Genomic DNA, 17,046 nt, shown 5'->3' on the forward strand with positions numbered 1-17,046 from the left:
ATTACATCATGGATGAGGGCAGTCTTATTTTGTAGAGGGGATAGATGTAAGATATCTAACCTCTCTTCTCCTACGTGGGCATGTTCTACCCCCACCACCATTTCTTCCCCGACCACCTCAATGGCTGCCCCCTCCAACGCCCTCCCCCCTTCCTGTTCCCTCAAATCCACGGTGGGTCTGTCTTAATTGATGGCAATTAATAACCACAATTAAAAAAACTTTTAAAGCCCCTTCTCCCCCCCCCCAGCCAGGTGGCTGATGTTGAGGAGGGGGTGGGGCAGCCAGGAGTGGCAGGGCCCTATTGGACATTGTTCTGATGTGACTCAAAATAACAGTCTGTCAATCAGGTTTGCTTTTCTCTTCAGTTTTTCTGGAGTGCTTAAAGACCAGAAGTTGTGGATTGTCATTCATGAATGCCATAACTTTCTTTCACTCACCTGAAAACAAAATATATCCAGCTTCTACTAAAAATAAGGCGGGTCTGTTACTAACTAAGCCGGCAGGCATTTTCTGGGAGTTGAAAGTTTTTTTAAAAAAGGTACTCTCCCTATCTCTGCTTTCTTAGTTAGAAATGTGTGTCAATGTGTGTGTAGCTATAGTTAATGCTATGGTCTCAAATAGTTGTATAACTAAAGCATTTACAGACTGAGAAGGAGAAGAGGAGCAGCGATGGTGACATCTTTGGTGAAGGTCACAAGGAGAGGTGTGCTTAATGACACGACAGTCTTCCCACCAGAAGAGCTGAAAGGCTGGACCAAGATACAATTTGAAAGAACTGGGCTAATGCAACAGCCACCGTGGTTTAATGGTGCCAGATAAATGGGCATGACAGTGGGAAGTTGAGACAAATGGCAGCCAATTAAATGCAGTCAGCCCAGTGGAATGGGAACCGAGATGGGAGCAATTAAAATAAATGACCATAGTAGATATTAAATATAACACAGAAGCAGAACTATCACTCTGCATGGCAAGCAGGCAAACAAGTGATTGCTCAAGCAGGTTGGAAGCAGACAGCTGCAAATGTATGTACAAGGTCTAGCTGGAGGCTGCAAAGGCACATTGAGCACTGACTCAGAAAACACTTAAACGCACATTGGGGCACAGGCGGTACTAGGTCTAAAAACCAGGGATTGAACAGAGCTTTGTCTGCGAACAATGTCCAGTATTTCAGTAGCTATCCGCAGCTATTAAACTCTGCTGCTGGACTAAAAGTTGCATTTAGATGACATGGCCCAGGATTTTCCAGCCTTCAGCTGCCAAATGACCTTTAAAAACTGGCACGGACAACTGCTGTGCTTTTAACAGCAGCTGAATATTCTAAAATCAGCTGGTGTGGCCTTTTGTAGCATGGAGGGAAATGTTATCATTCCTTCTGCTTTCAGTAGGTGTGACTGCTGTTGCTTATGTCACCAAATTCACCCATTCACAAGTGGTAAGGCTGTCATGATGGGAAATCCAAGGGATGCAGGAATGCAACATTCAAATGGAGAAGCATGTTTATTATAAATGCCATAGTAATATTGTTGACGTAGCAATGGCAAAGTAGTACCGATTTGAGTTGTGTCTTTTGGAACAACAGAAAAGCTTTGGAACCTTGGACTATAACTCCTACAATCCTCAAGGTAGCACTCTGTATTATGCAGAACCCTGGTTTACGTGCAGAGTAGAACGAGAGGGTGGTATAGACTGAAGCACGTAAGACTGTAGGCAGGGAATACATGCTTAATTCTTCCATAAATAAAAACCCTCTGCAAGGAGAAAACAAACACATCATCAAAACCATGTGTAGCTCAGACCGTCCTCTGATGTGCTGATTTTCTACGTTCAGGAAGTGTTCTGTTTGAAAAACCAAAGTAGCATGTCCTCCTTTGAAATGTATTGAGGCCACACTGCCCAAAATGATGTCAACTAAAAAAGTCACAATGTCACTGCTAAAAAGAGTGAGAGAATTAAACTATGTCCAGAATGTTACTTTGTTATGCCTTGGATATTGAGGAAAAGGATTAGTGATAATTAATGATTATTTGTCACTGATTACTTCCAAGGGTAGACCAGATAGTCAGGGTATAAATAAATAAATAAATAAATAAATAAATAAATAAATAAATAAATAAATAAATGGATGATCCACCACTTTACTGTATAAGAGATGCATGTGGATGGTGATTCTTAAGTGGTTTATGGTACCACTATTGCTGGTGAGTGGTCCTTTGTTAAACAAACAAACAAAAAACCCCACACACAATGTTTTATTTTTATCCTGCTCATCTTGTATATGGTATAACACACCAGGAGAACAGATACATCACCCATGACTGCCATAACCTGATGAACATACTTATCTGGAATTTTCCCATTAATCAAAGCACTATTGGCATTAACAGGAGAAATTCTTTTTATTGCACAAATAACCAAACCACATGGCCAATTAATTCAGTTTCTCCACCTAGATCTGCAAATATAACTGTTCATTTCATGTGTAAAAATAAAGGCTGTGGTATTATAGCCCCATTCCAGAAAAACCTTCCCATTGCTGGCTTATCACAAGGATAAAAGAGCCTGTGGCCATATGTGAAGTTCCATGTGTCATAGTGGGCAACTGAAGTCCTATACTGCCATAGCTCAGGAGCCTGTGCCCTCTTGGTCAATTGAGGTTGAATAGTGGGAGGTTCAGAACAGGTAGAAGGATATTAGCACATATAGCACATATTTAAACTGTTGAATTTGCTACCCCAAGATGTGGTGATAACTGCCAATCTGAGTGGTTTTAAAAAGGGGCCAACTCATTCATGCAGGATGCAGCATCATGCAGGATACAGCTATTTTTCACCAAGACAGAGATCTATTCCCTCCAGTACCACAAGGTTCTGAATACAGTTTATAGGGAACACAACTAGGAGGGTGTAGATCTTACTTATGCACTTTCCACAGACAATGTACTAGCTGCTGTAGGAACTGAAAGCTGCAACAGCAGAGCCTTTGGTCTGGTCTGGTAGGCCTGATCGTGCATTATTTTGTTGTTAGCAAAATGCCAGAGTCCAAAGATGAAGGCAATGAGGTCCCTAGAGGTGTTTTGGATTTAGTATTTAAAGTGATGGTCTCAAATAAAGCTTTGAGAGATGACGAATCCCAGAAGACAGAACTTGTGATTCATGGCTGTGAAGGAATTAACTCTGTTCCGCCTTTTTTACAGATGTGGATAATTCTTCCTCTGAATTACACAGAGAGCGGTCGTCCTCTGATCTACTATGTGCCTGCTGCAGGAGGCACGTGTGTTATTACACTACCCTTTTAACTACCACACAAGCTTTCATTTGGGAACGAGCATTTCACCCATCCTCTCTCCCTCTCTTTTCTTCCCAACTCTGCATGGTCAGCTCCCGACTACTGCAGACACTCTCAGTAACCACTGAGGTTTTTAAAACTCACTCTTAGCCTGAATCTTGATCGACAGGGAGCTGTCCATGGTCCTGACCTGCAGCTGAAAGCCACCCCATCTCACCTTCCATTCTTTACAGCAGTGGTCTCCAACCTTGGGCCTCCAGATGTTCTTGGACTGCAACTCCCAGAAGCCTTCACCACCACCTCTACTGGCCAGGATTTCTGGGAGTTGAAGTCCAAGAACATCTGGAGGCCCAAGGTTGGGGACCACTGCTTTACAGAATAATGCTCATGTCTTGCATTTCAAGAACTAAAATTTCAGACAACCCTACAGGAAGCAGCATTCACACATCAGGAATGCTACTTATGTATGCTGTGGTGGTTTTCAAACACTGCAGAAGGAGAGGCAAGTTTTCTTTACACAATTAGCTATGTTTTAGATTGGTTTTGCTGTCTTATTAATTAAAGCACGACTCAGTAAATAGGCCTAGGATGAGTTTGGATTGGTTTAGAATCTGTTTTCTCAGGCTTCATCACAAGCAGAGTGGGAACGCATATTCTCCTGGGCCACCCTCAGCCTTGTTGGGAAGCCTTTATCAGAACAGAGAGAGAGGAAGCAGGAGACTATCAGCTCTGCTGAGAAATCAGCCCCATCTGCTTGCTGCTCACCCATCCAGCAGCCATTTTATCAGGCTGTAGCAAGGCCAACTCCATCAGCTCAGCTGTTTGGCTCTTTCTCTTTTAATTCAGTTTGTATTCCAGCTGGCAGCGACATAAAGGCCACAATATCTGGCTGCATCACAGCATTGTTGGTGTTATGTGCCACTATCTTGCGTCCAGGGTAGGATGATCCAAATAGGCTTTTTGAGGTATGTCAGGTGTTCAAGGAGGTTCACCACGATAGCCCCCCAGGGAGTCTTTGCAACTGAGCAGGGATTTGTATCTAGTTCTCCTGAGTGCTTGCTTGTCTAACACTCTGTCCTCTACACAAGGACCAACCCAGGTGTTTTTGGACTGCAACTTCCAGAAGCCTTCACCAGCAGCCATGTTGGCTGGGGTTTCTAGGAGTTGCAGTCCAAGAACACCCGGGTTACCCAAGGGGGGGAACCACTGCCTTACATCATGCTGGCTCTCAGAAACACAGCATTACAACTGTATTTCAATCATGATGAGATTCATAAAACGATAAGAACTAGCACCTGTGTGTTGGACTAGGACTCATGAGACCTGGATTTAACCCTTCACTCAGCCATAGAAACTCATTGAGGGGTGGGGTGACAATGGTAAACCTCTCCTTGAACATCTCATACACCTTGAAAATCAGGATAATCGTAAGTCAAAAGTGGCTTGATAGGACATAACTATGCTGTTCTCAGAGTAGGATTAGTCCCAGAGCCAGCAAATGGAGTCTTTCAAGAGTGTAAAGGTTAGCTAAATGCAAGAGATCTGGAACCAGAATCCAAAATAGATAAAGTTCAGCAAATCCAAGAGTCTGGCAAGCAAATAAGGAAAGCCTGAAAGGATAATCGGGCATCCCAAAAGGTCACAGGTCACACGTGACAAGAAATTAAGAGCAAAGTTGGGACAGATGGGAAGTGGGTTCAGGAACCAAAAGAAATACCATGTTTTGTGTAAATATTGTTCCATACTAGCGTTTCTATAGCTACAGGAGTGTGCCTGCTATTCTGCCTAGGCTAAAGAATTTTGCTTCAAGCAAGTCCTTTACTCCTAAGGAAGCTTCTTTTTCCAAGGAGGCTTCCCTTATAAAAGAGATCTTCTTCTCTTTTTTTGTAGTTTCCTTCTGGCTTTGGGCTTTCAGCTAATGGCATTCAAGAAGGTTCAGCCACCTTCAACTTAGTTCTCAAGTCACCTTTATTTGGAGGTTAGGTGCCTGGGCCTCTGAATGTCTATCACCATCTGTGGTGTTGGCCACGGAGATCTTGGAGGGTCCATGGTCAGCTAGAACTGGCAGTCTCTCATCCCTGTTGTGTTCCAGAGGCTCTGATTCATTCTGACTAGATGATGCATCAGCCAATAGTAAATAACAAAAACATTATTTTCTTCCTTGCTTCCTTTTTGTGTCAAGTCTTTTCATACTGCAGTCCTCAAGGCAGGGAACGTCTTATTTCTTTACTTTATTTCCATCTCATTTTTCTTTCCAATAAGGGACCGAACCTGGTTTTGTTGTTTTTGTTAATTGGTAGCCCCATCTGGAATTCTTTCTGACTAAAGAACAGAGTGGAATTGTTTCAAAGGCATTAAAAAAAAATTGGCCAACCATCTGTCAGATCTGCTTTGACCTAGATTACTGCACTGAACAAGAGGTTGGACCTGATGCCCGAAAGACCCCTTCTATTCTATGATTCTATGAAATAAATAAATATTAACAACATTCTCATTTTTTGCACATCATACTAAAAGAACTGAATCATATCTTTCTTAATTGTTAAAATCTTACACATTACTATCCAGAAATCCCACTAAGTTCAATGGGACTTATTCCCAGGCCTTACTTTACTTTTGAAAGTAAGATAAGCATGCATATATTAAAGCATAAGAAATTATTCCTCTCTGATTATGGCAAAACAATAATTTCATCAAGTTTCTGATGGATGTGTTCCTGTTGTTTTTGTTGCTGTTTTTCTTTTGATGTCAATTTGGGGATCTTCTATATTGTCATATATCCATCTTCGCATCAAGGCTACTTAGAAAAAACACAGCTGACCTTATACAAAGCTGTTGGTATTATTCCCTATTAATGACTGGCTGAGACTCAAACCATCTGGAGTGCGAAATTTTAATCCGTTTCTTTAAATGTTATAGTGAAAGGGTGTGTATACGAGGTCTTGTCCTCTGGATTGTGACGTTTTTGACTGCATGCTCTTGTGTAAATAGATGTGCCTGAGAGGTATATAACTCACACAATCAGTGACTCAGAAAATGAAGTGTTGTTGTTCTGTTAAAAGTGTCAACCACTAACCTTCCTCCACATTTTCCCAGTTAGTATTTATATATTTTTCCACTGCTGAAAAGAGATGCAAACCTGTCTTTTTTCATTTCCTAATCACAGCCAAACCTCTCACATCCTGCACTTTCCAGACAGGTTGGACTCCAACACCCATTATCCCTCAGCCAGCATGATCATTGGTCATGCTGCCTGAAGATGACGAGAACTCTAGTTCAAACTTTTTGGAGGCAGTGGCTTGCAGAAAACTAGCCTGCAGTCAATGGAGACAGCTATTTAGGCTCTCCAAATGAGGGTAATTTCTAACCCTAATTGGGAATACTCATTGCAACGTGCTTTATCATAGTATTTACCTGTGAGCACTCCTCTACCAGGGATACCTGCAGCTTATAACCAGTACCCTCTCTGTAGTATTTCATGTATGCATCCTAACAATCATTTTCAGGACCAAAAAGTACTGAAATGAACAGATAGTTTGTTCTCAACATCTGTGAGCCCTGAAGAAACAGAAGAGAATGCCAGGACTTTAATGTGGAAAGACAGAACTACTTACATTACCTATTAAAATGGATGAAACCCTAGGAAAGATTAGCCCTCCATCCACAGATAACTGGGCTTCTTGGAAGTCACTTAATAGACTCCAATAGACTGGAATTGGCAGCTATATTTATTAATTGTATTGTGGGGCTTCTGACATGAAGAAAGAACAATTTCCCTCAAGCATGTAGTGGAGTATGGGAGTAGCGGTAAGAATGTTAGATTGTGACTTGTGAGATCAAGGTTCCACTAATTACTGAGCCATTAAATTCATTAGGCAATCTTAGGCTAGTCACCATCTCTCAGTTTGACTCAATCTGAAGGTTTTTGTTTATTTGCTTATTTTGTGGAAATAAAATGGGGAGGAGGAACATCGTATTGATTGGAAGAAATATGGAGTACAGAAACGACAAATAAATTCTAAAATAATGATACAGGAAGCAAGAACTCTCTGCCCACCCTCTCCAAGACTAAGTGGGCAGTCTGTCCCTCCTGAACTGTTCTGGGGAGGGAAGGAATAACCCCAAATCCTTCCTTAAAAATATAGACAGAAATAATTTCAAAATCACGTCCCAAATTGGCAAATACCCTGCACTTGAGGAGACTTATAGAAATAACTCCATTTATGCTCCCCCCCCATGTACCATTTCTTGTGGGTCTAATTTCCTTATGTTGTGAAATATTCCCACTCTCAGCAATGATTTTTGAAAGTACTGAAACTGAACATATAGCTTGTTCTTAAACAGACAGATTAAAACAAGGGTTAAATTAGATAGAACCTGTTTTGACCAGTTGGATTACCAGTCCCCATTGCGTGTCTCTCAGAGCCTTACCATATGGGCTCTGACCTTGTTTTCCAAACTAAGTGTTACAGTGTTGACATGCAACTTGATATGACATACAACAACTATTGCAGAGTTTTGAAATTCTATAGTTAACTTTCCTCGGCTGTGTAGCTGAGGAAGGTGCAGGGACCAACAAAGAAAAAAATATTCACTACTGTAGTTCCCAAATAATCCGTGCCTCTCTCATTAGCTAGCACTTAGTTTCAATCTGAGACATTAGCTTGAAGAATAAGAAATTAGTTACAAATGTGAATATAATAACAGCAAACTAACAACATGACTGCTTTCAGCGACTCTGCTTCAATATACTTTAACAGACATTTTCTATCAATCACAATCAATAAATATTAAGGGACTTTCTGAAGAAAAAAGACTCTAACCATAGAGTTAGCGTTCTCTTAGAATTCTCTCGCATAGGAGAGAACTATCGGTTAATACCGGGCAGATTGACATAAGAACGTAAGAATATAAGAAGAGTCCTGCTGGATCAGGCCAAGGGTCCATCTAGTCCAGCTTCCTGTATCTCACAGTGGCCCCACCAAATGCCTCTGGGAGCACACCAGACAAATAGATACCTCTCTCCTGATACCCCTCCCCCACAGCTGGCATTTGGAGGCACCTTCCTCTTAAGTCTGGAAATTATACATTCCCGTCATGGCTTGTAACCTGCGATGGGCTTTTACTCCAGAAATCTGTCCAATCCCTTTTTCAAGGCATCTAGGCCAGATGCCATCACCACATCCTGTGGCAAGGAGTTCCACAGACTAACAATACACTCGATGAAGAAATATTTTCTTTTGTCTGTTCTCATTCTCTCAACACTCAGTTGGAGTGGATGTCCCCTGGTTCTGGTATTGCATGAGAGGGAAAAGAGCTTCCCTCTCTCCACATTATCCATCCCCCACATAATTGTATATGTCTCAATCATGTCCCCCCTCAGGTGCCTTTTCTCTAGACTAAAGAGCCCCAAACACTGTAGCCTTTCCTCATAAGGAGCCGCCCAGAGTAGACTATGTCTAGATGGGCGGCATATAAATGCAATAAATAAATAAAATTAATAAATAAGGGAGGTGCCCCAGCCCAGTCATCATTTAGTCGCTCTCTTCTGCACCTTTTCCAGTTCCACAATGTCTTTTTTGAGGTGCGGCGACCAGAACTGTAAGCAATACTCCAGGTGCGGCCTCACCAGCAGTAACTTGTAAAGGTTCCTTCCTGTCAAACAAGCTAGAAGGCAGCATGTGAGGTTGTAAATCCAACAAGAACATACAGGACCTACTCGTTAAATGTCAGCTTTTATTTTATTTTATTTATTTATTTAACTTATATGCTGCCCACACTACCCGAAGGTCTCTGGGCCTATTGTTTTCCTGTCTTTAAAGCCCCTATTCCTGCAGGCTGGTGGCCCCCTATGCAGTCGATCACCATTTGCACAGCGAGGTAATGGGGCTTTTATAGTCCAATACCTCAGAAGGGGCATCTAACTGAGAAAGAAAAACAAGCCCCTGCACCAAAAGGAAAGAAGCAACATTTCTATACCGTTGCCATTCTTTTTGCTACAGGGTCTTTCAGCCTCCCCCATGCTCTCAACAAGAAATAATCTCTCTCCCCCCCCTGCACCCCTTTCTCTAGTCTTTTTCAACAATTTCCTTTTCTGTGAACAAATTCCATGCCTGGCATTGAGAGAAACTGTTGGGGATACACGTGCAGTTGCCTGTTGTGGAAATTGCCAGCGGTCCCTGCTGCTGTTCCTATTACAGAGCACGTAAAAACTCTCCACCAAATGGGAAACAGTGACTCACTCTGCAAAGGTTAATGCCTCCCTGTTGGAGTTCAGTTATGGGGAGCAATGTCATTTGAGACCATTGTCTTTTATTAACACAGCCATCCGCCCCCCAAGCAGGAAGAATTTACAGAGCAAAGGTGAGCGAAACATCATCCACTGTCAAACATGGAACTAAATTTTTAGACAAGGTTTTAAAAAACAGATAATTGGACTACCCTACCATTCCTTTCTATCATCTTTAAAAAAACACCACAAATTGCTTTCTCATTAGGGAACCTCTGGCATCAGGGTCTGCAGGGTATTTTTCATGTAAAGCAAAATAAAGAGGATTAACTTTCTCACCTCTTGACAATATTCTCAGGGGCGGGATACATTTCAAGATCTATTAATGCTATTATTACTCTCTGGCTCAAACTTTTCTAAACCTTCTTCAGTTTCTCTTAAACTTTTCTTTTAAACATCCATGTTTTTAATTGTCTTCAAAAGACAATTAAAAACATGGATGTTTATTCAGGCCTTCCCTCCAGTCAATACTTGATTCTTTTCCTCATTTTTCTTTCTTTATTTTACCCTTTTCTGGTTTGTAAATTGTCATTTGAAGATTTATATAATTTTATTACTTGTTTATGTTATATGTTATACTGGAAGCTGCCTAGAGTGGTCGTATAGACCAGATCAGCGGGATACAAATCAGATAAATAAATAAATTCTTTTGTACCTTTCTAAAGTCTGAACATTATAGCTGTTTGGAATGAAATAAGCTCACCCTGCTACAAGATGTTGCAGTGAGGAATGCTTCACTTCTGGGTTCCAGCCAGCCATCTCTCTCAGTGGTTCCCAGCCTTGGGTAACCCACGTGTTCTTGGACTACAGCTCCCAGAAGCCCCTGCCAGCATGGCTACTGGTGAAGGCTTTTGGGAGTTGTAGTCCTAGGGAACACCTCAGTTACCCAAGACTGGGCACCACTGTTCTAGAATACTCCATTCTCTCAAGATACTTTAGCTTATTATCCAAGCATGTGGTCACACACAAAAAACCAAACTTCTTTTTTCCTCCAGTGCCACTAATCCTGCGTCTTCCACTGTGGAGTCTGGGGAACCTACAAATTGGTTGTTGTGGATTTTTTGGGCTCTTTGGCCGTGTTCTGAAGGTTGTTCTTCCTAACGTTTTGCCAGTTTCTGTGGCCGGCATCTTCAGAGGACAGTGCTCAGTGCTGTCCTCTGAAGATGCCGGCCACAGAGACTGGAGAAACATTAGGAAGAACAACCTTCAGAACACGGCCAAAGAGCCTGAAAAACCCAAAACCATTACATCCCGGCCATGAAAGCCTTCGAGAAAACATACAAATTCCCTCAGACTTCAGTCAGCACCCTCTGGCAATCTTTAACTGCTCCCCTTGTGCTCTGATGTTTATGAAGCAAGGGTGTCTGAAGAGAAGACAAGTACCATAGGAAATCGTCAAGGGAGAAATCTACCTCAAATATTCTTGAAAGGCAGTCTTTAAAGAGATTCCTAATATAAAATACTACCCTTTCACAAACAAATTATCAGTACTAAATAAAGGAAGGCAAATTTCCCGAACCTCATTTTGCAGTTGCTAAAGTGAGATGCAAAAGAAGGTACATTTTATGTATTCACATGGCAGAGGAGAAAATGAATTTGTTTTTGCCTTGGCAGTCTTTTATAGATGGATTACAGCATGATGCAAAAGGGGGGGGGAGACAAATAAAAGCTGAATATGTCAATGCAGATGTATTTTTAAATAGAGAATGTTTTCACAGTGTTTACTGCCACCAACCTCTCACCATAATATTTGCTTATCTTTCAGTGGAATTAATGTCCCCATGGACTGCCACAGAGTTGGAAACAAACAGTGAAAACCCCAGCCTGTGTTTATGATGGCAGATGGCTAGAGCACAGTCAAAATCCATTAAATGGCAAAGACTTTTTCAAGGATGCTACTTGGTTGTTTTCAGAACTTCCTTTACAAACTTACTCTGGTTAGACTCTTTCTAGCTTTTGGAATTCAAAGTGATGCAATGGAGGGAGGATAAAACTCATCCTTTTAACCATGTGATTCCCTCTTAAATCTTGACCACCTCCAGGAAAGAATTATAATATTCAAAGACCACCTTGTTTTGCTCCATTCCAGGACATCATGTTCTCTTTCCCTACCTACTCAGCTACTGAAAAAGTCTTCTACTTCTTTTCCTTCAGGAACTCTTACATATAGGATTCCAGAAAGTTTTGTGACATTTCCTTGCTCTGTGTTCTTCAGATCTCTCCTTGAAAGCCACTGTTTCCAAAAGCACTTGGGTCAATTTCTTCAGACGCATCTCCTGGTGCAATTAAGTCAAAACATGTAGAGCTTAATTGAACACAGATTTCTCACTACGCATGGTTAACCCCACCTTTTCTTCCTCCCTCTGGGCTTTCTCCTTCCTTACTTTATTTTCAAAAAACAGCCATGCAGGGATGGTGTAAAACTGAAAGACAGTGACTGGCTCAAGACCATGCAGTGAGTTTCATGGTTTCACTGAGGACTAGAACTTGGATCTCTCAAGTATCCGCCCAAAACTCTTACTGAAGTGACTCTTCTTTGTCAGCTTTTATATGTTCAGGTCTGTGTGGCAAATTGTTTTGTCTGACCCTACATCACAGTGCAAAATAACATGCACATTGACAATGCTATAAAAATAACAAGAACAAAGATTCCTAAGCCAATACATTTTTTATTTTTTTAAATTTCAATTTTCTTAAACCAGTACTGTATAATTAAAACATAGCTTTTCACTGTATTAGATAAATAAATAAATAAATAAAACATATTTAGATGTAACAACTTTTAAATTGCTCCCGTTTTGAAGTGTAATACTACTTAGAAAAGTTGTGACATCGTACAAGGGTGGCAAAATCCATAACAGGATGGACAACTGCCTGCATTTCACAACCTGAATTAAATTATTTATTTTACCATGTATAGGACTGCAAGGAGGAGGTAGCAACTACATACAGTATAGCTGTGCATAAATGGTCTTTCAAAAGTCTGAAACATGGATGGTTTTCTATTTTCAACCAGAAGTGGTCCTGATTGAGCAACAGTGGCTTTCCCAGTTTTGGCTTAATTCCTGGCTTTTACTTCATTCAGTTCTGATCCTTTGATCTTTTTCTTGGATCTGTTTTGACAACTGCGGACATAGTTGAAGCAAGACACGGATTCATGAGCCAGCAAGAACACCTATGGTTTTTCATACTGAACCAACGAGAATTGGTTTAATAAATCACAGCAAGTAAGGGGTGGGGGGGGAGAGATATACATTGTTCTCGCTGCTTCAAGATACAACGGTTGGTTCTTCTGTTGTTGAGTGAGCTGAGTACTATGGAGGAGGTGCTTCAGGCCCAGATTTCAAGGAGTCATTTCTTCTGCTCCAGTCATGAGCCATCTACATTGAGTTGTTTCTCTGTGCCTCTGCCTCTGTATAGACATGTGTACGATCTTGAGCAGGATTTCCACACAGATTTTTTTCCTCTCTCTTTATGCTTCAAACAGGCTATTGCCTTTTGCTTTGGATATTATAACAATCTATTTTTCTATTTTTTTTTCTTTTTGGTTATTGTAGCACCAGTCTTTCTCTTTTGATATCTCTCCCTTTGAGAAGGAGTAATACATGTAGAATTAGGTGGAATGCATGATTTTCATAAAAATTCACTGTACTTTAAATCCACCATCTTCCTGGAAATAGGCCATGGTATCTCCTACGAACCCTATTTGCCAGGAATCATCCATCACTATTAGTGAACTTTTGGCAGGCAAGCTGGGATGTTGGATACCCAGCATTTCCTGTAATTCTCCTCCCCCCTGCCCAGCATTTGTATAATGAGATGCTCCTTCCAGTCAGGAATAATCTGTTGTGTTTCTGATGTTCCTATCATTTACAGCATAAATCACAGATATCATAAAAGAATATCTGTAAATACATACATGTCCTTCTTGGAAAAAGTGGGTGTTTCTGTCATGATCATCATCATCATCATCCTTATCATCTTAGAACTGCAGAGCTGGAAAGGATCATAGGGTCCAGCCGCTGTGGAGAATTAAACTCCCAACCTATGGTTCTTGAGTTAGATACCTAAAGTACTATCTTCACGAGACACAGCTGCTATGTTAGAGTGATTAGTGGGATAAAAGACATGAAAAGTTGAGGTCTCTTGTTCTGAGGGATGACGGAGAAGAGTAGTTTTGTCATGGCTAAAAAGAAATTGCTGGCTTAAAACCCTCAGCTGTGCAGTGGAACTAAAAATCCAGACAGGGCCCTACAGATTAGATTATTATAATTACAAGTCTCTCTCAGATATGCTACCCCTTATTGTTTGGTTAGTTTTACCTCAAGTGGCAATATAGTCTAAGTAGAGTCAGTCAGAAACTGTGGTGTTGAAAAAGTATAACAATATTTCTCTTTTACTCACAAATCTTCATATATATCAGAAAAAACAAACAAACATATTCACATTACACAGAATGAGATTAACTAGTTAACTTCATTATTTAACTGACTGGTTACATAAACACTTCACTCATACTCTTAACTGCTGTCTCCATGACTGTCAGGCTCTAGCACATACTGAACACTAACATTGCTAACTGACTAAAACCCTGACTACAAAAATAAAAAACAGGGAAAAGTATCTGAGGTAGAGAGGGAACAATTGGCTGCTACTGTGATTGACATTCAACCCCAATGCCCCGTCCATGCAAATCATGGGACAATATTTGCTCCTGAATTTGACTGAATTTGAGAGTTTACATGTCTTTCGAAAAGTACAGAATACAGATCCAATTCCACTGTGCAAGACAGATGTTTGTCTTCATTCTAACTGTTGAAGGCAATCTGAATGTAACTGTCTTAATCTCTTGTTGGCTATCAATTTGGTGTATGAGCTGAGGTACAGTAGATGATTATCATAATGCTTCTAGCTAATTACCTTCTATTGCAGTTCCTACTACAACTTATTGCATGTCTCTTCTACACTAGTCATATTCTTCTGCTCTCCCTCATTTTGATTTTCTGAACATTGTTGTGATATCAGCTTGTGCGCACACACATGTGAAGAGTTCCACATGCCATCCCCATGTGGGCTTGTTAAGGGACTCCGGAGGAAAAGTCATACTTGCCATTGCCAGAATATCCCCACAACTTTTGTGTGTCACATACCATCTAACACACACATACTTCCTTTATATTGATGCTGGTTGTGAGGGCGTGAGGAGTTTGTGATAATCATAGTACTGTACCACAGTTTACTACGGTTATGGCATCACAGTGTCAGGGAAGACATACAATGAGTCAAATATTATGAAACCAGAACCAGATCCTGGTGGTCTCAAGCTGTGAGCTAAGAGTTACTTGTGGTTTTCGCATCATTTTACTGACATACCGTTGTGACATCATATATAGCCAGTCCAAATGAGAGGGTACATTTGCACCAGAGATGTACTCAAATTACAAATGAAATAGCAGGATTTAGCTTAGAAGTGACAGCAGCTGATACCTTGTTGAGGCCACTAAAACTTGCAAACAGAAATTAGCCTTTGATGCAAACAGATTTTTATAAGGCCAGGCACCACAGAGCTATACATGGTACAGGAAAAAATACTCTGAAAATCATAGCCACAAGGCTTCTCTGCTTAAAGCAAGTTACAAAATGAGGACTGTAGTCTCAGGTCAGAGGTGTAGGCTTCAGATTGGATCTCTGGTGATGTGAATTTGAATGTCCCCCTCAAACTGAAGATTTAGCTGCAGTGCTGTAAAGGCAAGGCTCCATAACTGAGTAAGAGGAAACAAGTGGGACAGAAGGGAAGTACAAATGACAAACTGATTTAGAAGAGGGTGTATCATTGTAGGCGACACCACCTAGGGACATGTGTAAAGCACATCAGCACCACCCGAAATAGAACACACCTACCAGAATACAAAGAACAAAGGAAGGAAGGAAGGAAGGAAGGAAGGAAGGAAGGAAGGAAGGAAGGAAGGAAGGAAGGAAGGAAGGAAGGAAGGAAGGAAGGAAGGAAGGAAGGAGAGCATACCAAAATAGTTTGTCATATGGTACCTGGCCAGTTAAAAGTGGTATGATGAACAACAGCTAATAAATTATAACAAGACATATATCATCCAGTTGCCTAAAAGGAAAACAAAACATTTTAAAATGGGAAACAGTAATATAAATATCAACAACCTCCGATATGCAGATGGTACCACTATGATGGCAGAAAGTGAGGAGGAATTAAAGAACCTTGTAATGAGAGTGAAAGAGGAGAGTGCAAAAAACGGTCTGAAACTCAACATCAAAAAAACTAAGATCATGGCCACTGGTCCCATCACCTCCTGGGAAATAGAAGGGAAAGACATGGAGGCAGTGACAGATTTTATTTTCCTGGGCTCCATGATCACTGCAGATGGAGACAGCAGCCACGAAATTAAAAGACGCCTGCTTCTTGGGAGGAAAGCGATGACAAACCTTGACAGCAAGGAGAACAAACCTATCAATTCTAAAGGAAATCAACCCTGAGTGCTCACTGGAAGGACAGATCCTGAAGCTGAGGCTCCAGTACTTTGGCCATCTCATGAGAAGAAAAGAGTTCTTGGAAAAAACCTTGATGTTAGGAAGGTGTGACGGCACGAGGAGAAGGGGACAACCGAGGATGAGATGGCTGGACAGTGTCTGCGAAGCAACCAACATGAATTTGACCCAACTCCGGGAGGCAGTGGAAGATAGGAGGGCCTGGCGTGCTCTGGTCCACGGGGTCACAAAGAGTCGGACACGACTAAACGACTAAACACAATATAACTCCTAGCTTTCTTCTCTCCATTATTCCTCAACATTAGCTTGTCCCATCACTATCTGAAATGTAGGAGAAATACTACATTTTGTTATGTGCATCAAGTAGTTCCTAATCTGTGGTACTTCTATGAATCAATCACTTCCAAAAGGAAGCAACCCTGACTAACGGATGTGCAGTTTTTATTAGGATTTGCATAGATAATGTATGTAAAGCACTTTCAACTCTTTGCAGTGCTATTTTAAAACCTCCTCTTTTCACATTTAATGAAATAAATGACATACAGCAATTGTAATTCTAAGTTTGGCCCATGTACAGTATAGAGAGCATTGTGGGCCATCCTTGTACAATTTTGGCTTTCAGGCAAAATCCAAAGAAACCAAACCATGTGGCACCTTAAAGACTAGCTATTATATTTTAATGTGAACTTTCATACACATGTCCACTTTGTCAGTTTTCATATATCTGATTAACTGGTTATGTCCACGAAAGCTCACATTAAAATATAATAGTCTTCAAAGTGCCACATATTTTTGCTTGTTGTTTCTTTGGATTTTTCCTGATGTACTTGCACAGACTAACACAGCTACTTCTTCCAAAAGTACAACTTTGGTTCACTTTGATTGATCAAAGAAGACTCTTAAGTAAGATTTGTCACCACTTTTGTGAATATGTACTGTATTCCCCACCCCCAGAT

At 40.9% G+C, this 17,046-nt stretch overlaps 1 long non-coding RNA gene across 1 annotated transcript; it reads left to right on the forward strand.

Moving 5' to 3' along the window:
- The first annotated feature begins 9,452 nt into the window (after nt 1–9,452).
- LOC144588070 (uncharacterized) lies at nt 9,453–15,706 on the forward strand. The gene is made up of 2 exons (XR_013543405.1): nt 9,453–9,648; nt 11,340–15,706. It is a non-coding gene; the product is annotated as an uncharacterized LOC144588070 (long non-coding RNA).
- Nucleotides 15,707–17,046: the final 1,340 nt, after the last annotated feature.

The sequence above is a fragment of the Pogona vitticeps genome, chromosome 3 (genome assembly GCF_051106095.1).
Source record: "Pogona vitticeps strain Pit_001003342236 chromosome 3, PviZW2.1, whole genome shotgun sequence".
In the NCBI taxonomy this organism is placed as follows: Eukaryota; Metazoa; Chordata; class Lepidosauria; order Squamata; family Agamidae; genus Pogona; species Pogona vitticeps.